We start from the raw sequence: 24,728 nt of genomic DNA, 5'->3' as shown, positions 1-24,728 counted from the left end.
ATTGGTCAGAGAGGGCCTTCACTAAATCCCCAGAGAACGGTGTATTTTTGTCTATTTAGAGGAAATGTGTAAATGATTCCATCTCCTTCCACGAAACCATTTCTGCTGCTTGAGACAGAAAAGCATAATGAAATAAAGGACTTTGAAATCTGGAATCATGCAGGTCGCATGCTTGCTTTCTAACTGATGAAACCTGCTTCAGAAGACTTAATCAGTTACTGTGTGTGTTTCTGTATATGTGGCTATTCTCTTTATTTTTAATCTAGCATTATTAGTCACTAAGGATAAGAAAATACAAATATCCTCCTCTTAACTGTGTAGGAGGTGAGGCCACACCCAGAGCACTGTGTCCAGTTCTGGGCTCCCCAGTACAAAAGAAATATGGAGCTACCGGAGAGAGTCCAGAAACGGGCCTCTAAGATAATTAAGGAACTGGAGCAACTCTTCTATAAGTAAAGGCTGAGAGCTGGAACTGTTCATCCTGGAGAAGACAAGGCTCAGGGGGATCATCTAATCAATGTGTACAAACACCTGCAAGGAAAGATATAACAAAAAGAGCCAGGTTCTTTTCAGTAGTGCCCAGTGGCAGGACAAAAGGCAGTGGGCACAAACTGAAACACAGAAGGTTCCATCTAAGCATCATGAAACACTTTCTCACTGTGAGGGTGACAGAGCACTGGCAGAGGTTGCCAAGAGTCTCCCTTCTTGGAGATAGTCAAAAACTGTCTAGACATGGTCCTGGGCAGCCTGCTCTAAGGGACCCTGCTTGAGCCGGGGGTAGGGCCAGGAGACCTCCAGAGGTCCCTTCTAACCTCAACTGCTCTGCAGTCCTGTGAGGTACTTCTTACTGCAGTAGAATTCACAACTATTAGAGTAATTAATTCTAAGCCAAGGTTTAGCATTTCCCCAGCCCCTTTGACACTAAATCCAGTTGGTAGCAGGACTGGGATTAATTGAACTAATAGCCTCAAACACCCAATAAGTAATTTATAAAGTTTCAGCCAAATGAGGGGAAATTAACCCTGATTTCGTCACTGTTTGTCATAAATTGTAAAAGAATTACAGTTCCTTGTCCTCAGTGGCTTGCTCTAATTTTAGAGAAAATCTTTGTACAATTATATCTCCAGAAGAATAAATTCTGTGGTCCAGATCCTGCTCTTGTTACTGTAGTTTGTTGGAGATTTTCTATAATTTTTAAAGGCAGCAGAACTGTGTTTAGCTATAGGGAGTAACAGAGAGTAGCACTGGACCTTTGTGGTCTGGGTGAAGCTGGAAATCACCCTGCCTTACTTGATGAGGAAGTCTTCCAGAAAGCTTCCTGCCAAAGCTACATGACAGTTCACTGGGACTGTAGAGACCACTATGCGATGAAAGCGCAACAAGAAGATTTAATAAAGTGTCAAAGTGCTTCTAAAAACATGGTTAGAGCAATGATTTCCTGGATACACATGCACCACAACAAATGGCCTCGTCTCAGATGATATTAAAGCAATAACTCTTTGACACTTCATGCTGCCCACTGAAAGAAAGATAAAAGTCAATATATACCTCCATTACAACTTTCTGCATTTCAATAGCAGGCCATTTTATTGCTGCCGCAGCACAGATGGCTCTCCTTTCTTCCTTACTCTTGGTAGAATTTGATTCTGTCAGCTTAAGTTGCATTATTTGTACGGTAAGAGTGAGAAGAAATTGTCTTTTTCCGTTTGGGCAGTATCTCCAGCTGTGTTTTTGAGATGCCAAATGGTTATTTTATCTTGCTAGTGTTAGACAGCACCATTGTCAGGCCTGCTTACAACTTTAGATCTAAGTGGTAGAAAAATCTAATAGAACAAGTTTGTTCTTTGGGGAACGTAAAATATAGCCACCTAAGGCTATGCACAGTACAAATACAGTTAGTTATTACCTTGCTTCAGCTTTCTCTTCTCTTTCTCTTCTCAGAAGTAAACAATTTTTCTTCACTTTCAAGACCATTCACAGTTTAGCCTCTTCCTTTCCCATTCTGATCAGCACATGATTAGAGCATTTTTATTTTTTTTGCTCACTTGTTAAATTTGATCATAAGAATCTTTCTACTTCCTGTTACCATCCACAAAGCAAGATCAGGTTATGCTTCCAATGCCATTGAAATCCTCCTTCAATCATATGATGCATGCACAAAGTTGTCAGTCATTAGGTTGATGATGTTTTAAGGCAGCTGTTTATTGAGCTGATCTATACCACCATATTTTTCATCTTCATATTCTCAGTTTCTCCATGTGTGATATCTTGTTTTATACTTAAATTGCACACTCTGGGGGTTCAAAATGTACTGTTTATTCTGTATGTGTACACTACTCAGCATGGAGTGATTGTAGTCCATTGCAGAAATACCAACTATGTTACAAAGAAAAGTAAAGCATCTAATGTATAATGGCAAGAATCAGGATAGAGAATTATTATTTTAATGTATTAAAACAGTCTGTGCTATTTGTATTATTCGTTTTCATAGGTAAGTAATTAAAACTCTTCCGTGTTGAAATACACATAAAGCTTGTGCAGAATTCCGTGTCTGTCATCCCAAAGTGATACAGAATCCAGGGGAACTTCAGTAGGGTTTAGATCTTACACATCACTTGTCAGCGTAAAAGAGCATGGTAACTGCAAAGATTTCTTCTGTTTGTAATGTACACCAGGATACCTCCTACAATTAGTTAGCTTGGATACTACCAGAAGTGTTTTGGAGCACAGTTAGGCTAAAATAGCTGTGAAAAAGAAATGCTCTAAAATACACAGTATTTGCATTGACCAGTAACATGCTTTTCAATTTGTCAAGATCCCAAATATGAGATATAGTCTTGGACAAACATCCAGAGCAAAATGAAGTGAGAGAATGTTACTGGAAATATCACGTGGCAATTATATATCTATAACTTCATTATGCTTCAGAATTTTTATTTAATAATTAATTTAATAATTTAAATTTATTTCTGCAAGGCAGTGAAACTCAGGTCAGTGGAGGACAAGCAGGATTTGAGTGAGAAAAGGGTGAGATGTCTGACTGTATAGTAGTAAAATCTCTGATAGAAATGTCTGTAATTCACATATCCTTCAGGGCGGCCCTGAAGGAAGATAAAAAGAGCTGACCTTTTTCTGTTAACTGAAAATGAGACAGAAAAACTACTGTTTATTTCAGTGAATTCAAAATAGGGCTTGTGCTCTGCTGTCACTGAGTAGAAATGGTTATTTGACTTTTTCACACATGGTTTATGCCTGGATTCAGGCATGGTCTATACCCAAGTGACATGCGTTGTATTAAATCGCTGCTGGCAATCTCTGCTGGCCCTGACATACCAGACTCTTCTGTAATAGTAACACCTTCTCTGGGACTTCGGCTTCTGCCTTATGAAGGCCACAAAGACAAGCCATTAGCTCTTGCGTATGGTTAAGTAGCATGCCATGCAAGCTGTTATTAAATGAGTTATTAAAGTACTGTGTCATGTATTCTTTCAGGACAGCCATGTGTCTAGGAGGGCTGCTTCATTAGCAGTTTTTAAAGGTCCTAGAATTCCATGTGTCCGTATTTCTTTATTTAAAGCACAGTTTCAATTATTAGTTAAGTAGCTCCATGATTTCTGTGTTTGGGAGACTTGTCTGAAAATGGGTTAGTGACATTTATTTCTTCTGCTTCTATGGCAGCTGCTTATATGCTCAGAATTTCTTCAGTAAGCTGCTGCTCAAAGCATTTTAGATGTCATATGCTCTCAGGTGGCAATGTCTGTCCAGCTCACAGCTGAGCCATTCAGTTTTCAAATGATTTGTGTAAAGATACCTTTGAAGTCAGTTACTAAGTCAAGGTAGTCTGGGAAAGCATGAATGTTGATACACAAGTCTTCCATCCAAAACACCTTCAATTCAGAGCATCCAAGATACATTCCAGATGATGTATGGAGCCTTCAGATCTGCTCCTGATAAGCTTCTAGTATCTCTGCCCCATGGCATTGAATGGCTGGGGTCACAAGACCAGAACCACAGATAGTTTTTTGTGGAAAAGAGATCAGGTTCCTTCTGGGAGGATAGGTGGATTATGTTGTCCTTGAGGAACAAGAAAATGTTTACTCTGTTACAGATCCAGTGCATGTCGCAATTTCTTGATCTTAAAGATGGGGATAATGATACTTGCCAAACTGTTCAAACCGTAGCTTAGAGCTTAAAAGAATAAATTACTCGTGGACGTTTTCAGCTATTATTGTAAAGCCATGGAATGATGGTGTACGTTATATAATATGCAGAATGATTTTTTATAGAGTAGAAGAGGGTATCTGCCCATTATCAATACAGAGTCCAGCTCACTGGCATGGCTCAAAATAAGGTTCTCAACCTTTTGTTTTAACCATTGGACTTTCCAGCCTTTTAACTTTGTTTTAGATGGAGGTTCCAATAATCTTGATTAATGTCTTTCCATAATGTGCAGCTCCAGGCTAAATCCTTTCTTGCCGTGTATCTCACAAAGGAAAATAGCACAGAAGATTTGTCAGTCTAATTAGACTTTCACTGTCAGCAAAGACAGATATAGTTGTGTCACTCTTGGCCTTGCCTAGGTACTTTCTTATACTCTCATAGATAATAATTTGGGGAGGGGATGGGGGGCAGAAATTGGCCTTTAATTTACTTTTTGCTTCTTATAAGTCACTAGTGACATTTTCATCCCAAGACTGCAAAGCTCTAATGAAAAAAGAGCTTTTGATGAGTCTGCTTTAAAGATGGACTTCGTTGGCCTATTGGTGCTGCTGAGAATTATGTAGTCTGGCTTTCATCTCTCCCTTTCTGCTTCTTCCTGAACCGTTTTTTCTTAAAGAGACCAGAACCTCCAACTTGTACCTTCTTTCAGAGTAGAATCTTTTCTCCTGCCCTATAGTTCTTTTGAGTGAGATCATGGATTTGCATTGTTGCATAGAAATCCACAAAATGACACTTGCCTATTCAATGTCACATCTATTCTGAAGAGATGTGCTGATTAGGTGGTAATGTTGTTCTGGGGAGGGGATGTAAATTATATGTATTGATGTACTGATCGGGATGCTCAGATTACCTGTAAAGCTCAAATAATCTAAAACACAATCCGGCATGTTCATTATTTCATTCACTTTCTGCAGAAGATACATGTGCTGCACTTCTGGAACCAGAAGCTCAATCCAAAAAGAGAACATGATTTTACTGTACTATTATCCATGTGATCAGATGAGGGGAGATGACTTCAAGTTGCACCAGGGGAGGTTTACGTTGGATATTAGGAGAAATTTATTTACTGAAAAAGTTGTGCAGCATTGGAATAGGCTGCCCAGCGAAGTGGCTGAATCACCATCCCTGGAGGTCTTCAAGAAATATGTAGATTTAGAGCTTACCAGTACTAGCTTAAAGGTTGGACTAGATGATTTATAAGTCTTTTCCAACCTGAATGGTTCCATGATTCTATGAATATTCTTGAGTTACCTATGCTCCCAAGTGCTGACAAGTACCCATGATGGGAATAAGTTTGTTCTCTATTTCTCCTAAGCCCAATAGTAATACAGACCACTGCATTTGTAAAACGGCTCGTGCACATTCTGGGTTATGCTGTCAACTGTTTATGTTATCAGCAGTGATATATGAATGTTAAACTTGGAAACCATTGTGAGCTACAAATGGAGACAACTCTTGCATGACTCTGGGAAGGGACTTGCTTGAATGTGTGTAGCAAACTCAGTGTCACAAGTTGATGCAGACTATGGCTTCTCAATATATAGCTTACTTTTGGATAACCTGTTTTCATGTAGTGGCTTTGTAACGTCGCTTCAGCCACTTCTATGGGTGTACTGTTGAGATCCACATTTTCTTTCTACTTTTTCAGGCTAATAGTTCACCAAGGGCCCAAATCAGCTGATTAATTTGTACAAGGATTGAGTTTACATTGCCTTTAATCTGCATATCTGAACAATCATTTGGGACTTGCAGCAAAATCTCATCTGGTGTTTTTGAAACATATACCCAGTTCTGTTCTACTGTGAATTTTTGAAATGAAAACTTGGCCTGCCGTATAAAGAGGGGGCCTGGTCTCGCTCTTTTCCAGTAATTTCAGCTCTTTTTTAGTTTTTCTCTGGTAATTTTTTTTATCTTGATCAAGAACTACTTGAAATATTTCCTTGATTTCAGGTGACCAAAAAGCACACCATTTTCTGTAATAAAATGGTAAGAAGCTGGAATAACAGCTGTAGTAAACTGATAATGACCTTCTTCAGACAGGCAGACATGAATTTCATAGAAAGTACTCTTAATAACATCAGCATGTACTTTTTTTTTTTCAAGGCGCAATATCCGTTTGTGTACTTAGACATGTCATTTGCCCTGCCAGAAAGGTTTTTTTAAGTCACATTGTTTTCAAAATCTGATTAATACAGTACTCAGGAACTAAAGCTACTGTAGTTGACCATACATTTGATCACAAGCCAAATGAAAGGATAGAAAAAATTATGTTGTGCTAGGGTGGTTGTACAGCAACAATATGTGGTAAAGACTTCCAGTACTGCAAAAGCAACTGCTTAGAAATAAATGAAGTAGAATCAATGGTTATAGCTCAAATACAGTTGTAGAATTGGATCACATTTTGTTAGAGTGGAGCTGCTTTGCTTGCTTGCTGTATATATACTTCAGGGAAATGCCTAGAAGCTGCAGACATTGCCAGAATGCTTCCAGATCATATAGTTCCATGGGTTTTTTTGCTTGTTTGGTTGTGTTTTTGTTGTTGTTTGTTTGTTTCTACAAGACTGGCTGAGGTGTGGGAAGGTACCTTTTACTTTTCTAGCTTATCTTTGGATGAATATGCAGAAGTTAGAAACACATCTAAGCTGTTGTGACAGAACCACTTTCTGAAACCACCTAATTAATGCCTTGGATTTTCTGTGGAATGATAGTGTTGTTAACCAGCAAAAACATAAGGGATTCTGCTAGTTTCATCTGTAGGATGAGTTGTCACTGATTTGCAAGATACGTCTGTCATGGTAAGTCTTGTAAAAGTAGCTGTTAAGAAGCCAAGCTATGTTACTACCAATCCTTTCTCTCCTCCCTTAGATAGTACGTGAGCCACTGATATGTCGTTCATTTTGATGGCAAAATTACTTCTATTATAATGTCGAAGATAAGAATTTGTTTTCAAAAATTTTTCTACAGAAAAATAAAGACAAAGTGGTGAGGACTTGGATTCCAGTTCTCTTGGTATTGTGTGGGATGCAGATGCCCCTGTTGTGCTTTCTAATAGTGTGGTTTTGGAGAAAAATTGGTCTTTTGTCTCTTTGCTCTTACTGCTCTGAGATTTTCCACTGTATCTGTGCTGTCTCTTTTGCTGTGTCTGGGATTGGGTGTGCTTAAAGAAATGTTGTGGGTAAGGACAATTCTAGGCATACCAGTAGTTTATTAGGAGGCATGAACCAGAGAGTAGGGAATGTTAGGAATGCTCTAATGGCTAAATGTATGAAAGTGAGTAGAGATAGGATGAATATTGAGGTGTAGAAAAGAAAGCTATGTCCAGGGGACAAGATACATCTATCTTGTAGAGATACTGGAAGGAAACATCATGACTTAAAGATGGAGAATGACATGCCTAGAAATGGTGGAGTTGTGCTTTTAGCTACTCTGTTTTGGATAAACAAAGATTTGGAGAAGAGAGAAACTCCTACCCATATGGCTTAGCAGCCACTCTTCTACTTTTTAATTTCTGCTTTGTACTACTCTCCATCTTCCTTAGGGATAAAGGGAAGTCCTTTTTGCCAAGTTGGCAGGAACTCATCTCGGTTGAAGGACTGTTGGCAGTGAGCTCTGAGGAACCACAGCTTCTTCCATAGCAGCTCAGCGTCGTGCTGAGTTGAACTGTCACACACTTGTATTAAGACCATATGAAAAGCACATCTTCCCCTCACCTGCAACAGCTGTGTTCCAGGAACTGTGTTGGAGCAGGAAAACTCTTTCTTAGTGTATAAAGAGTCAGGTCAGGTAAGGAGAAAAAACAATTAAATGTTGTTGTCTTCTAATATTCAAGCAAAGCCATCAGTGCCTAAGCCATATACAGATATTTGTTCAGATAGTTTGAATTCAACTTGATCATAGTGTCCTTTTTTTTTTTTCTGAAAGATGACCTCCAATGAAGCTGTAAGGACATGAATGATCTTAATCTGTGGTAACAATGGAGAACCAGTCCTGACCGACTCCAACAGCATAAATATACAAAATGACAGATAATCCTGCTACCTCCCTCCCTGCTGCCTGAGCATGCACACACGCACTCAGTAGCACACAGCAAAATTCAAATTGGTCTTTATCTTTTATCTATTGGCCCAGTGATTAATGTGGCTCTTGCTGGGAGACTAATCAAATGAGGGGAAATATGGAGAAAGAAATATGTATTTCTTAGACTATTGTTATCAGTGTTATCATTATTCCTTTAATTTATTTTCCTCCTGTTAGAAGAGCTTAATGTACTGACACAGCAGGAGAGGTGAGAGCAGATTTGATGGCAGGAAGATGAATGGGACAGACCACAGCAAGTGGAATTTTGCAGGAAGGTGGTGAGCTGCTGAGCTACTTTGGCATTTTACCTAGAAAACCAAGAGATTGTAGTGGGCTGAACAGAGTCCTGAACCAGGAACTACTGTTTTCTACGCCCATTTCTTTCACTCAAGCGTTGTTGACAAGCCTCCTCCCTAAATTGTTCTTTAGTTTCCCTCTATAGTGAAATAAGGATGCATTGGTCCTTGTTCTGTCTCACAGCAAAGTTTACAGGCACTATACTGGTAGTATGGGTAATAATTTGAAAATTCCCCCGAGTGTTGTATTCATCCTCCTGCCTCCTTGGCACTGTTGTTTCATAGTGGTGCTATGACCCTGTAGTTCCAGCTTTGATCCTACAGATCTGTACAGCATAGAGCAGAAAAATTTTTCTGTGCTGTGGTAAAAACAAAACTGGATGTTTTAATTAGATATTACTTAGATTTAAGTAGGACATCTGTCTTCTAAGTAATTAGGAATGGATTTTAATTGTCTTACTTCTTCAGGATCTTAAGAAAGCAGACTTTAAGAATGAGCTATGTCCCAAACCTGGTATGGGTATTAAAGCACTATGTATAATTTTTGCTATGATATTGAATAGCTTTGCTATATGTTTTCTCTAAGCTTCATATATGGTAATTAAAAGGTCATACCTTATTTTGGTTTCCCTTCAAGAAGAGTAATGCAGAAAGGAGCACCTATAATAACAATTAGACTTGTTTGGGTTAGGGTTCATGTTTCCTCTCTTCTTATCTCAGCATTGTGGCTGTTTTAGCAAGTGTGACCACTCATTTTTCTAAATATATTCTTGCTGTGCCGATGGACATCAAAAAAGAAATTAGACAAATAGAATGACTCTGTAGCTCTACTATAGGAGCATATTTTTGTATGATCAGTGTTTTTTGTTTTGTTACTCTTCTCTGTGGGTGTATTGGCATAATGCTGTCTGTCTTCACAGGGTAGACTTAAAACTTGCAAATGTGTTTAGGGTCCAGATCTTAAGCACAATCATCTTAGCTTCCAATTTAGGCAGCAGTTAACCCAGTTGTTCTCTGCTAAATCAACGTTCTCTCTTTGTATTAACATATACATTAACACGTGGGTATCTAGTGCCCATGTTTGTTTCATTGTGGGGGACATAACCTCATTACAGACATTTATAGAAAAAAAAATGAAAACTGATTCTGTACGCCTGGTATTTGCAATTCCTTCACTCATTCTAGTCCCATATATATCTCCCAGTTTACATATACTACATAAGCTGTCACTGCCTAATTCGTTGCCCTTTACTCTGTCACACTTTAAACTACACTTGCATGATGAACCGATGTTGTCTTTAAGCTGGTGAGCAATGGTGGTTCAGGTGACTACTGTTGTCACCTGCTTGTCTTATCTTGAAATTTAGGAATCTCTGGGAATTAAATTCAGAAACGTAGATATGCTGTGCAGATTTGAATATACAGCCTACACATCTGGAATCCCTGAAGGCATTCAGCTTTACCAGCACCAGAGAAGGACCTGTGCAACACAGCTTATGAGCTTCCTCAAGAGCCCTGCCCTGTGAAAGAGTTGTGTGGGGGTGCTGGGGACACCAGGTAGGATTTCCAGCTGCTCAACATGGATAAGGGTGCCAAGGTGGAAAGGGCAGAGAAAGATGGGAGGAAAAAGGAGGGGGTTGTATGTTGTGTGCTGTGTGGAGGAGGCTTGTGTGTTGTGTGTATGGCTCAGAAAGAACAACTGCGGTGGGAGCCTCTCCTGTAGAGGGCTTCTTCCCCCACCTCACATCTGACTAATTGAGAGGCATTGTTGCTTGCCTGAAGATGAATAATTCTTTGGTGCTCAGATGGCTGATTACACATTGTCCTTCTGTTTGTGGACTCAAGCATAGCAGAGAAATTTCTGGTTGTTTGGCTGTAGCAGTTGTTACCCTGGCAAGAAGCAAGCACCACTTACAATCTGCTGTGAAAAGGCTTGGTGTCTCTCAGGCTGCCTCTCAGCTAATGTGTGATGCTCGTTAAGTTGTTTGTTTTGTCCTTTCTTAACTTAAGCCATGGAAATGGTGTTAGCTCCTGCTCCCTGTGTTCCTGGTGGGGGCAAGGAAGAAGTTGTAAAGGAGGGCAAGGGCCTGGATGTGGATTACTAAGGAGCACAGTCTGCAATATTTGCCTTTGCCTTCGGAGATGCTGTAGCAATTGGAGTGAGTTGCAGCTCTGCAGTCTGTGCCTTGCTCTTTTTATGACAGTTTGTTGTACAGTACCTACAAGGTCCCTGGATAAGGTTCTGAGTCCGAATTGCCTCTCATTTCCATGTCAGATTTTCTTTGGGGGGACCTGGAAATCTTTTCTGCTGCAACTCTTGGCAGGAATTTATGCTCTCCTGCTTACTATTGCAGGGATGAAGACTAGGCATCAGAGGCTGCCAGAGGATTAGGAAGTTAAATGGCACCAGAGCTTCTGCTGGGAGGGGAGAAATAGGGTGAAAGGAGGGCAGTGTAATCACCTTCCATCAGAGAATTGCAGATGAAACAGACCAGAGGATGTAAATAACAGTTTTACAACACCAAGAATCATTTTAGAGGCCGAGGGAGGGCATGGCACAGACTGGCTGTCCCTCTGCTTCTGTCAGGCTTGGTCACTTTGAATTTATTGACTGTTTTTCTTCTATACAAACCCCATTTAATGGCAGCAGTAGCTGAAGGTCAGGAGCATTTGGGGATTTTTTGTTGTTTGTTTTAACTTCTTTTTTTATTTTTCTGTTGTTAGCTGTTCTTCCCTTGCCTTTTTTTTTTTTTTTTTTTTCCTTTTGAAGCTGAGGCAACTTCTGTGGTGACAATGACAGGTGACAGTGGTTAGGCAGAATCATACCCTATTTCTTGCAATGGGGCATTATGGTGAAGATAAGAGGAGTAATTAATATCATCCATGGGCACAGCTAAGCTCCATCTTTCAAGTTACATTTGCAGTACCTGTCATGTGTATTCCCTTGTCATCTGTGAGTCTTTCAGCAGCATCTACCTGCAGTGGTCTATAAATTCAGACTAAGGTTGTGAGGAGAAAAAGTGAATTATTAACTCAAAACACCTATGTACTTTTACCAAGAAATCAGAAATCCACTTGTTAGTTATGTCTCTTAAAGCCAGAAATAATTTCTTTCTATCAGTAAATTTTATTGATATGACAAATTCCTTTTACTGTAGAACTGTATGTTGAGTGTAGGCTTTAGAAAACACAACTTTCAGGCTTTTTTGAGATGTGTGGATAAAAATTATGGTAAAAAACACAATATGAATTTTGGTTTCAAAATTGTCAAAGGTATTGGAGGTCATGAATGGCCATGCTCATTGTTCCTAGAAGCCAATTTTCTTTAATGAAAACCTCCATGTAAGAAAAGCAGGTGACCAGTTCTAAAAGCCATAGAATAACAGGAAAGATATTTCTGTTTGTGAAAATTGCTATTCCTTCTGAAAACACCAAGCAATGCTTTAGCAAAAAGTTCACATAACTGAAAAAGAGTATACTCATAAGCACTTGTTACTGCAACTTGTTCATATATACCCTGAAAGAGATATGGATCAGTTAAACATGGACTCTTCTATAACTCTGGCATAGAGTCTATAGTGGGACTGTTTTTTTCTGGTCACTGTTTATAATGATTGCTATCTAACAGGATCATGTTGTTCTGGATGCTGTTTCTGCTCCATTTTAATGCATCTGGCCTGATTCTTGTTTGCACAGAGCAGTGAAATTTGGGCTTTAACCTACATGGCAGCATCAGTGAAGCCAGTTTTAACTTGATTGACCTTTTTTTGGCATCAAACCACATGCAGGTATTCATATGGTCATGCAGTCATTACTGGTTATAGACCCAGCTTTTACTTTCCCTCTTGCGTGTAATTTAGGGAAACTTGTAATTCAGTTGATGCCTTTGACATAGCACCAGGTAGAGGGAGTTGTCTAAAGCAATCCCTTTAGCCAAATCTCTCTGGGTAGGGTTGTGATTCTTTGTTCTGTAGCAAAGGAAATGAGTGGATTTCAGATCCCCTTGACTGAAGGCTTCAGTCTCTGGGAGAGATGATCTGGCACCTATTGGAGCACTGTGTATGCATGCTAGCAGTAATGAAAACAGAAATTTGCAAAATATATTTCCAAAGCACCATATAGACTGAATCTGAGGATTGTTTTTGTCATCACAGCTACATAGCTAATTGTAGGATAGAACCTAATTATTGTTTAATAGTGCATAACTAAAGCAGCAGTGGTTTCAGGTGGCAGCTAAAGATGCCATGAAGCAAAAAAACATAAAGAAACAGCATATAATTAACCCAGTTTTTGTGGCCTCAGGACACCACCCCTAAATCACATATTTTTTAAAAAAAAAAAAAAAAAAAATTGTTGAATAGTCAAATGATCTCACTAAGACTGTTTTCTCACCTCAGCAATGGCCCCTTCCAACATGCAAAATTACATGCACTGATTATACAATCCTTCCTATAGCACTGCATTTCATGGTGGTGCTTGTGTATCTTCTTAACCTGTGCAAGCAGTTTTCTTCCACTGAGACAGCAAGTAAATTCTTTTTTTGGTTGGTTGGTTGGATTTGTTTTTTTGTCATCCAAGAAAAGGCAGGTAGGTCTGGACAACAGTGAAGCAGTGTCCAAACCAGATCTGAATTAACTCATTATAGGCAGTGGAAAGCATTCTCCATATTAATTTGCCACACTGCTTATTGAGAAGCAGGGGATGTTAGCTCAGGCAAACTGGTTCACATGTGACTCCAGATTGACATGATTTTATTGCTATGTGGTTATATTGCATGTGTTTTCAGAGGCAGAGCTGGGATTCAAGACTGGCACGAGTACACAGTGCAAGTGGCCAGCTTCAGTAGCAGAATCAGAGAGACAGCAAAATGTAAATGTTTGGGACTTGAACACTTCCCTTACTGAATTCTGCAGTTTAACAGGTCATAATTCATATGTCTCCATCCACCCCTTTAAGCTGCCTCCTGGCAGACCTGGCAGAGCAGGAGGACGTAATGCTTGTGCCTGAGCTGCCGCTTCAGGTCACCCAGGCTGTGCTCCATGCCAGCCCCTTCAGATGAGCAGCTTACACGGTGTGCTGGCTCCTGAAATGGAGCCAAGGAGGCACAGGCACACATTCCTCCTGATTGCCCTTGCTGCAGAGGCAGTAACCTCTGACTGGTGGGTGAAGCAGAGAGCTAGGGATGCTAACATCTTAAATTACTGCTGCAAGAGCCAAAAATAATGTCTGTCAGAACTTTTTTGTTATAAACAAGGCTATTTCTTAATCTGGCGAGCTTTTTCAATGCGTTTGCAATGAATGCTTTGTTGAAGCTTCTCTGCATAGTGCCAAGTGGAGATACATATCCAAAGCTTTCAATGGGACACAGTATGTGCTTCAACAGAATATCCTTTTCCCTAGGTGTATTCACCTAATAACTTATTTCTGGGACTGCTGTTCCTTCTGTGACAGCTCTGCCACTTTGAAATCCGTCTTAAACCAGTGAAAGATTTTCATTAGCTGTTGAGGGTTTTCATTAAAATGTTCTGTGGCTTTGGCCTCATACACGGAGATCTCTCTCCCTGTGTTGGCATCCCATGAGAATGGTTTATTCATTGCTCCTTCTGTACCAGGCTAAAATCTTACGGCTTCTGAGGGATTTCTTTCTCTTTAAAAAAGAAAAGTCAAGTGAGCCTAATTATTTCCCTGGCCAGGAGTGCGATGTTTCTTATTAAAATACACCTCAAGTGGCATACCTGCATGGTCCTCTCGCTAAGGCTGAGCTGCTTGCTGCGCTGTTCAAGGCTTTTGTAAAAAGATGAGCTCACATGTGCTTTCCAGTCCTTACTGTGTTGTCTTTATCTTCAGACCTGGAAAACATATCAAAGAAAAACCATTCATGTCAAACTCTGGATTTTTTCTTCTAAATTTAAAAAGGATTTCTGAGATGTGGAACACTTCTGAATGACCTCTGCTGTGCTTTCTGAAGCTGCTCTGCTGTGGAGCATTTACGTGCTGTCAGTGGCAGCTGTCTCTCCCCAAAGAATTCGCAGTAGCATTGTTAGACTGCCAGGGCTCTGACTTAACCTTTCCTGTCTCAGCCTGCATCTTTTTTTCTCCCCCTCCTTTTTTTTTTTTTTTTCTTCTCCCATCTTGTGCCATTACATCACATCACACTTTCTCTTTTCTTACGCAGATCTACCACAATCCCCCAATGCTTCTTCCGTGCTTCCACATTCTGTTTATTATAATCTCAACAGAATACAAACCTTATCCACTGATATAAACTCACTGACATGGTATTTCTTTTCTGAGTCCCACAGATGCTAGGAGCCCTGCAACACCCTTGCCCCCTTTGAACAAGGTGTGCCCTTCCCTCTTCTAGCAGGTGCACAGAGTGGAGGAAGCTATTCCCTGGGAAGGATGGAGGCATCTGCCTTTCAGGGCTAGTCCTATTTTCACTGACAGGCTTAGCAGACAGTAGCTGAGACCCTGAAAGAGGCAGGAGGTTTCAGAGGATGCTATTACCTGCCCAGTGCACCTGCTTATGTCTTTTGCATGTGTGCGCTCTATTTCTCTTGGATTCTGTCCCTGGCTGTTGATTCCCAGAATGTGAGGATTGACTGCCTTATAATATTATCCTGGCTGAGGTTCCTGCAGGCACTATTCATGAAAATGCCTAATCCTCCCAGGATGTTTGTTACTCAATTAGCCATGGTAATATCGCAGTACATTTCACAAAATATATAAAGTATTGACAGTTACTTGTTTAAAATCAGATGCTTTTTTGCCTTAGTTTTGTATTATAGCACAGCATAAATGGGACGTCTGGTCAACCATACCTGTTATTTGATGTATTCTATAATACAGTCTTTCTCTCATTTTCTAAACTAAGCTATCCTAATCCATAAACAGTGGCAGCCGAAAAGTCAGTGGATACTGGAGAAGCAGATTAAGTCAGCCTTCATTAAACTCCATGCCTCTAAGAAGAATGCTCTCACTCCCGTGTAACTGTTAACTTCAAAGCTGAGTCATGTAACTTCACTCCACTGTAGTCAGTGTAGTGACTGCACAGAGGTGAAGACTTCAGCTAGTTATAAATCAAAATAATTTGACTCTTTTCTTTCAAACTGTAATTATGTGAATTAGAAATAACCATGTACAAGAAAGGTACTGAGAAAATAAGCTTCTAATCTAGTTGTTACTTTATAGTAGCCTTCTTTCTTTTATTTTTATTCTCTCTCCTTTAAGGGGAAATGACAAGCTCAAGGTCCAGTTTGTGACCATCTTCTACAGTTTTATGACAACCTCAGCATTATGTTGTATGTGCTACCCAGTGCGGTCTAGGGGCTGTTTCTTTTCTGTCAGTAAAGCAGGACTTTGTTTCATTCTCGAAGTAAAGTCAATTCATCTGGGATTCTTTGATTACTGCAGAAATGGGTAGGCATGATAATCTGGGATTAGGAGAATTGTGGCTGTTCCCTTCAGTGCCTACCCATGGCAGGTGGGGACTTCCTTTCTACTGAGGAGTCTTGTCTTAATGGGTCTTGATGCCAACAGGCTGTGATCTGATGCTTGCACCTGGGGTGGGAAAGGCCTACATTTACTCTTGATTGCTGATGCTCAGGGGACTTCTCTGCAACAGCTTTATTTGGATTTCTTATTTCTAGAGCAAACCCAGAATTCTACTGCCCCAGAATTGCCTGAGATCACTCGTCAGACAAAGTAAGAAGGAAAGCAAGAGGCATGGGTTTAAATTTTCTGAATATTAGCCTAGAAATGGAGTCATAAATAAAAAAGAGGTGTTAACAGTAAAATGTAATTATGAGATGTATTTAAAAGTAAGGATGTTTCTAAACTCATTCAGTGTTTCAGCTGGATGGGGAAGTTGTCAATTAGCTGTCTCTGCAGCTGTCTATCACTGAAGTAATCCTTCCTTGGAGCATTTCTCTTGTCCTTCATGAGAGCCAAAATCTTCTTTCTTATCTGTCTGTATTTTCATGGCAGCTTCTGCTGCCATTCAAAGATACGAAGGGCAACCCTTCCCCTTTCTGGGAGTTTTTCTGAGATAACAATCCTGTTGCGTTCTTTAATTGACATATGCCTTGCTGATAGTTAATACTCTCTCTAGTACTGTGCACCAGATAGGACACCAGAAAAAAATCTCTAGGCCTGAACTATATGATAATAGGAGTCCATTATAGGAAAACTGTACATGAGTCACTGAGTTAAATTCCTCCGCTACTACAGGCACCATTTACTGTGGTCTCTTCAATAACATTTTGTTCCCAGGCTTTGCCTGACATTTCAGTGTAATATTACCCTAGGCATTTTAACTTTCTGGGTGCCTAATATTTACTTCCTTATGTAAAGTGACATTTATATTTCTATTTTCTTCTTTTGTAAACTATTTTCAGCTGTGTGGCTGAAAAAATACTAATTAATTGCTTGTATTAGTACTATTAGGTTATGTCTGATGCATTTCTTCCTAAAGCCTAAAGACACCCCCCCTTAGCTGACAAATCATCATGGAGAACATTGGCAACATCAAATACCCTTCTTTGGAATTACTTTTATTTATTTAAAGCACAGGAAACCAAGCAGGGGTAGAGTCAGAAGTAATGAGCTCCTTTTTGGGATACCGCAGAAATGAAAGCTGCCCTTGACAGGACTCCGTTTGCCAACTTGCAAATTGAACGTACACTTGTCTTAGCTCACAAGCATGGTCATATGGTAAAATGGATGCTGTTTTCCCTCAGCCTGGTACTGCAGAGATAAATGAAAATGAACATACAGCTCAGCATTTGTCACTGCTGGGACTGAAGCGCTAACCACAGCAGATGACAAGCTGTGCATGCAGTGTGTTCTATTCTGAGCTGTGTAAAAATAACTTTCCTTTCCTTTTCTTTTCTTTTCTGAATACTGACTTCTAGTCCTGTCCAGCCTTGTTCTTCCAGAGCACAACTTGTTAGGATTTCTGGGACAAGCCTCCACTTACACCTGGAAAAAAAGCAAGGGACACCATAGGTATTTAATAGCAACTGGGTGGTGCACCTTCAGCAAGTGGGTCTTGCCTGACACAGTAATTCCTGTGCAGGGAACTTGGATGGCTCTTCCCTGTGGCTGGAGTCACAGAAAGAGTATTGGTCTGAACTTACAGTGACCAGTCTCAGATTTGAGCTTTTTTGATCTCACTCAAAAGCATTCACTTGGCCATCAGTGAAAAAGCTCTAGTTGTGTCCCTTCCTCCATCCATTCTGCAGTGTCCTAGATTAGGGGAAAAGGATGTTTAAAAAAGTAAAAGGTGGCCTGGGCTGCAGGTCAGAGATAAGAACAATTAGGAAAGATTTTGAGCACTTAGGCTGTCAAACAAAATGTGATATCATTCTCTTTAGGCCCATTTTATATTCAGTCAGGCTATGTTGCTGAACTTACACTTATACTTCTTAATAATGAATTTGCTAAGAGCTTTCTTACAGGCGAACACGCCGCATAATTTTAGCAGTAGTACTCAGTGAGCCTGTGTCCAGCTGATCCTTTGTGTTTTGGTTTTTTTTTTTGTTCCTGGTACATACTTCAGGCTATTTCTTTGAGTTATGTAAAACTATAATTGCTGATACCACTACCATGGTATCTGGTGGTTACCAATAGCTACCAAATGCTGTTAGTAGCTGTTTGAACTGTCAAAACTGAATATAAATGTTGGACTGCTCTTCGTGTTGAAAAATGAAGGTATATTGCCAAATATTATCAGTTTGGGTTAAAATATCTTATTGAAACGTTTGATGGGAAGGGGGGGAATTTTCACTCAATGTCATTTCTTAACTTCACTATTTGTTCCTGTCTCACAATGACTTTCTGTCACTATTCCAGTTACCTCTTATCAGCCTCTGCCTGCTCTTATGTCTGGTATCTGCACCACACAGGAAAAGGATTATTGCTTTTCTTAAATTAATACTTGCAGTACTTTTTAATGCATGGATAATTTGTTTGTGTCTTAGCTTCTGTAAAACGTTCCCTCTATAAAGCCTTCATTTTATATAGAGGCTAAAAGAAAATTCTCCTTTAGCATTGCAGACCTAAAACTCCAACTAGTTTTGTCATCTCCTGACAGCACTGCTCTCAAGACAGTTTTTCCTCTTGATTTCCTAATTTCTGCTGAATATATAAGAACCCCCAGGCCGGAATGTTGTCTTTCCCCTCTCTGTCGAGCTGCATGTCTCAGAAACAGACTGTCCCCAGCTGGAAGGACCTTAAAGGTGATTCAGACTTTAAGCGTCACAGCAACTTCGAATACTTCTTCAGTTATTATTATATGACAAGCTTCTGCATTGCTGGCATGTGTAAGCACTAGTGATACTATGTTCACTGAGATGGAAGGAACATTTAAAAAAAAAATTATTCATTTTTCTAGTATATAGTTTTTTATTAATCCTCTAAAGGTTTTACCCACTTTTGAAATAAACGAAAAAGCCTGTGAATAATTCACGTGAATGAGAAAGAGACAGTATTTACTGCTTCCAGATCTCCAGAACACACCCAGTGTAAGTCAGTAGTGGTTGAGAGCGGTTATCCTTTGTAAGATTTCCATGGCTTATGTGAAATGAGTGCGTAGGTATTATATTATGCCATAATGTATGTCTTATATAGTGCACTTGGCTGTAAGTGCTTTCCTTCTTCATCTGTAGAAGTCTTCAGTAAACCTACCACTGGTTCAGGTGTGAAGCAACACAAGGATAATTTGGTGGAAACTGGTATTAGTACTAACCCACAGCCTGATAGAATTGATCATTCACTTGTCAAGTGTGGCACTGTAGTACCCTTCACCTGCACAGGAGTATGGATATTATCTGCCATTTTCTTCCTCTGTTCATGTAAAGCCCTAGGCATTGCTCACAGCTCACCTCTCCATTTTAGAATCATTTTTTCCTATGCTGGATATGTAACCATTTCTGGAGGAAACCTGTCTGAGGACAGGACAGTAGAATACTTGTGTCATCTTCTGGCACCATCTTCTCTTCAAGGAGTGCTTCCCTCAAGAAGAGACTCAGTAACCCAACTTTAGAGGCTAAAGGCTGGCTGACAACCTTCATCGCTCTCACAGGGCTTAAGGAAAAGAATTTCTAGGAATTTCAGAGCTGTATTCTAAATTTAGAAATTTCAAGTAGCTCATATTCCTATGCGTAGAGAAAAAAAGGGGGTAAACATAAAAGTCAGTCCTTCATGACATCTGCTGTATCAGCCAGGATGCCATCTTCCACTATAGGCATTAGACTTGACATTTGAGCCACTGCCATAGGAAATTTTATTGGAATGATCTGGACAGCTCCACTGTCCTGAACTTTCCTTCTTTACTAGATGAGTCATTCTTTCCAAGAGTCACAAGCTTGGAAATTTGAGTGGAAGTGCAGCTGAAAGTAAGTCAGTTGGAAAGCTCCTGGTTACCCAGTTTTTATTTATTTATTCTTTTATGTTGTTGCTTTTGTGAATATTCCAGATTCTATCTGAAGTACCCTGGTGAAGGAATAACCACAGGGAACGCTCTTGCTGCGTGACCAGGTGAGCTCCTTGGTGGCTTCCCTGCAGTAGCTCTACACAACCCCTTGCTGCCATCTCCTCCTGTGGAGGATGTTTTCTACCAGAGCAGCCCAAGGGCAAAGATGATCCAGTGGTGAGAAAATGAAGGCTGGAGAAACTTACTTGACGGTGCTGTGCTACTGTCTGTTGCCTGGCCTTTTCAGCAAGGACCAGTGGTTGCACAGAGCTAGCCATGCTGCGCTAGAACTTGAAGAAATGATCACATTAGCTCTGGAATTACATAAATATATGGAAGCGCTGCCGCAACAACTTGTTTGTTTCAGGTCAAGGCACTGCAAATGCCTCTAGGTAATCAGATTCAGGGAAAACACTGGCTGCCTTGACCTTTGAAGCTAATATATTGTGTTGTAATCAGTCACACTCTTTTCCTTTCACACTCTGTCTCTCTCTTTCTCTCTCCCTCTAATTTATGCATTTCATTGGTAATGCAAGGCCTTTTCATTTACAGCTGAGAACGGCAAAGTTACTTCATAATGTTTTTTTTTTCTTTTCTAATCAGATAGATATAGAAACATTAAAGGGAGGTTTTTTTTGCAATATTCTATTTAATGGTTAACTGAATGCTAATGAAAAGCATTATACTCTGGATACTGATCTTGCATTTTCAACAAAATAATATGGACATCATAGACAGTAGTAGGTAATCTAGTTTATTTGGTTTAGTTTATTAAAGAGTATCATGATTGATCCAGTCCATGCCAAAACTGCAGTTTTATTAATTCATTGCTTGCAGTACACTGAGTTAAAAAAGAAAAAATTGCTCTCCATGTCTCTACACAATATGTTACACCAGCAATTGTATTTCTGCATATTCATGTATTAAAGCGAAGGGATGACTTCTGTCCTTTTTCTGAAAGATTCCAGTAAGCATCATAGGGGGCTCAAGGTGCTGAAGCACCCCTCCTCTGAAGACAGGCTCAGGGAGCAGGGGTTGTTCAGCCTGGAGAAGAGAAGGCCAAAGGGAGCCCTTATAGCAGCCTTCCAGTACCTAAAGGGGGCCTACAGGAAAGCTGCGGGGGGACTCCTTGCCAGGGAGTGGAGTGATAGGATGAGGATTAATGGCTTTAAACTAGAAGAGGATAGGGTTAGATTAGGTATAAGGAAGAAATTCTTCACTCAGAGGGTGGTGAAGCACTGGCACAGGTTGCCCAGAGAAGCTGTGGATGCCCCATCCCTGGTGGTGTTCAAGGCCAGGTTGGATGGCACTTTAAGCAACCTGGTCTATTAGGAAATGTCCCTGTATATGGCGGGGAGATGGCATTAGACGACCTTTTAAGGTCCCTTCCAACCTAAACCATTCTATAGATAGTAAAGATATATATATATATATACAAACATATACTATAACCTGTAAAGCTGTCTAGATTGAGAAGGAGACCTTTAAAAGTGAAATCACCCCTGAAATCTTGTTCACAGTAGTTAAATCTTGAGCTTGATAACTGAAATATTCTCATTTCCTGTATGTGTACATATTGAGAATGTGACCAGAGCAGGCATTCAACCATTCCCTTTAAATGGCAAGTATCCCAGAGGCCAGGGATTATGTGGCTTTAGGGAAAGAAGTCATCGTAACAAAATACATGATTCCTGCAGAATAAGATTATGGCATACTTTCTGAAGGAAGTTTGCTTGCAATGAGAAGCCTTTGGTCTTCAGCACTGATGAAATTCACTCTTGCCAGATGTTCTCAATTAAAGATGATCTGAAGGCTCAAAAGGTTTTTTTTTAAAAGAATATTTGCAGAGCTGGAGGTGATGCTGCTGAAAGCTAAGTTGAAGAAAACATGTTCTCAACTCTGCGACTCATACAGGTTGTTCATGTACTTCTATGCAGCTGTCAGTATGATCATACACAGGAGAGGAGAGAGAATGATTTTCCATCGAATGGCCATCCTGCTGTTTTTCGTATTGTTGCCAGTCAGAAACCTATGGAGTATGGCTTTTGCTGCAGTGCAAAAAGATTAATTACCGGCAAGGAAGGAAGAGCTGTTTCGTTCCCTATCCCTCGTAGAAATAGCTGAGCTTTGATGTGTAGGTTGATACTAGCATAACAGGCACTCCCAAAGTCTGTGACACTGGGGGATACTCAGCAATGTTCCAGAAGCAGAAAGCCACATTTAATTTGCATATGAATTCACGTACATATTTTAGCCGTAATGTATTCCTGAAGCAACGCTATTTTGTGCTCTTCTCTTCTGTAAGATACCATCAGCTACTGAATCAACAGCATTTATACCAGAATATTGTCAAGACGAGTTGCAGGGCACTTTTGTATCTGCATTGAATCATGGATCTGTATATCGCCTTATCCTCTGATCCTGGCTTCCTGATCTCTTGCTCACTCATTCTAGTGAATGATGCAGATCTACAAGAGGAAAGAGTACTTCTTCTAATAGCTAGTGGTCATTTCTTCTTCCGAAACCTCTCTTATTCCTGCTTCTCTCCAGCCTGTCTTTCTATTCCCAGTGACCCAGGATCACTCTTCCAGTGAGAGAACAGCCTAGGACAGAAGCTCATGATCTTCCTCCCTGCTAAGAGAAAATGTTTCCCAGGTGAATAGGTTAGGCTGATAAAGTGAGAGAAACCAATTGATTCAGCTGTATAGTCATTGTCTTTAATACACTGATGTAAAGCACTTGGGATTTGCAATATTGTGGTATAAGAGCTCTCTCATATAGGACATACTGCCCTGATCCTAAGGCAATATATAGACAATGACTATAAACAGAGTAACAGTGTAGGTTTATATGGTCATTGCTAGCTGTGAGTCTAGGGTGCTCATTCTGAATATAATGGGATACCGAATATGAATATGAGATTAGAGAAAATATTGTTCTCTCCAGGTACATGATGGGACAGGGGTTGTGACTGGAGGGACCAAAGCTCTGATCTGCTTTGGCAAATGCTGTGTTACTATAAATTGTTCCAAATCACTTGGTAGAAGATTGAAAGAGGAGGCTTCACAAGGCAAGAGAAATGTCAGTTATCAATTGGATTCTTTCAAAAAGGCACACTTTTTTTTTGTTCTCTTCCATATAGTGACTTCTACATTGTGCCTTTGTCACAGATCTTATTTTTTGTATCTGACAATTCACCCTTTTCCTTTAAATAAAGAAGTCCAAGAGTGTTCTCTAGCATGCATGTCCCCAGTTGCCACTAAGTATTGAAGACTGTCTTGGACTGAGGCCAGAACAGATGCCTCCGGGCTGCACAGCTATGAAACACACAGACACTGGATAAGTCATGTATGAAAATCAAAGCGATCAGTCCTGTAGTCAACAGAGAGAGAAGCAATCAAAATTAAGAATGCAAGATCTCCAGAAACAGGAAGATCAGACTTGCTTTTCTTAATAAGGCATACAGTATTCAGAATATCTTTAGCCAACCTGTACGCTTTCTCCTCTTTTTCCTCCAGAGACTCCATCCTGATAAAGCATTTGTTATTCCTTATAATATGTAGTTTAAAACATGTAGTTGTCCCTTGCATATTTTGGCATTGAAGCTGCTTGGAGTTTATTTTTACGAAAGGAAACTGGAATAGTACACTTCTACTTGTCTTTGTAGATAAACAGACAACTGCTTTACACATACACACATATATATGTATAGATTATCATAGCACAGAACTGGAAATCAAATTAACCAGAACCTGTTTTCAGGTCAGCCACTATTCTGCTTTGCTGGGTTGAATTAATTACTAGAACTCTAACTTTCCAGTCATAAAGTGTAAGTATGCCTCTCTCATAGGATGTTGCTCAATTGAATTAACATTCATAAAATACCTTGAGATTGGATGAAAAGTGCACAGAAGAATGGTTTTGTACTTCTGATTTTTTGCAGTAGTGGGATATCACGTAGGAGGCATAGGAGCTAGGACCATCCAGGAACCTCAGAAGAAAATGTTTTGTAGAACGACCTTTTCTTAGATTGAAACTATTTGTTCCACTGAGGGAAGTTATAAAATGCCTTCAGTAGGAGTGTGCAAGGAGCTGCGATCGTTCTGCCTCTAAAAGCAAGCAAAAGGCAGAGAAATAGGTTGAAAGTGTAAGTGGTGACCATCTGCTGAGATCTTTCTGTGTATTTGTTGGGAACTATTTCAGCTGTTTTGACAGCCTGCCTGAAAGGATCAAAACACCCTGCACTGTGCAGGCATCTCAAACGGTAGCAGAGAACAATGCCCTTGGCCCTTAAGTTATCTGAAACTGTATTATGGGAAGCATGCTTTTTCTTTGTTTCCTTTATGACAAACCTTTCCAAGCAGGGTTCCTACAAAGCTGCACTTGTGACATGTTTTTGAGGTAGAGGTATGTACTTTTCTTTTATAGATAGGAAAGCAAATGCAGAAAGCTCAAGCATTTTTCCTAAGGCTGCACAGTGAGTCAGTGCTAGAGGATGAATCTGGAGTATGTGACTCAGTTCCCTTACTGTGACTGCACAATGCTCTCCATGATGGATGCTGTCATTTCAGTTAATGCTCACAGCTTAAAATGGGGAATAAAACAGGTATTTTGACTAGCACAGTGCTGCCTTATTTCCTCAGTATCATGTCCTATTCCTA

At 40.0% G+C, this 24,728-nt stretch overlaps 1 protein-coding gene across 1 annotated transcript in view; it reads left to right on the top strand.

The window, feature by feature from the left end:
• Positions 1-24,728, top strand: part of NRXN3 (neurexin 3) — a 1,009,770-nt gene that overhangs the window by 903,874 nt on the left and 81,168 nt on the right.

Source organism: Cygnus olor, chromosome 5 (assembly GCF_009769625.2).
Source record: "Cygnus olor isolate bCygOlo1 chromosome 5, bCygOlo1.pri.v2, whole genome shotgun sequence".
NCBI classification, from domain to species: domain Eukaryota; kingdom Metazoa; phylum Chordata; class Aves; order Anseriformes; family Anatidae; genus Cygnus; species Cygnus olor.
This window is presented reverse-complemented; position numbering and strand designations above follow the sequence as displayed.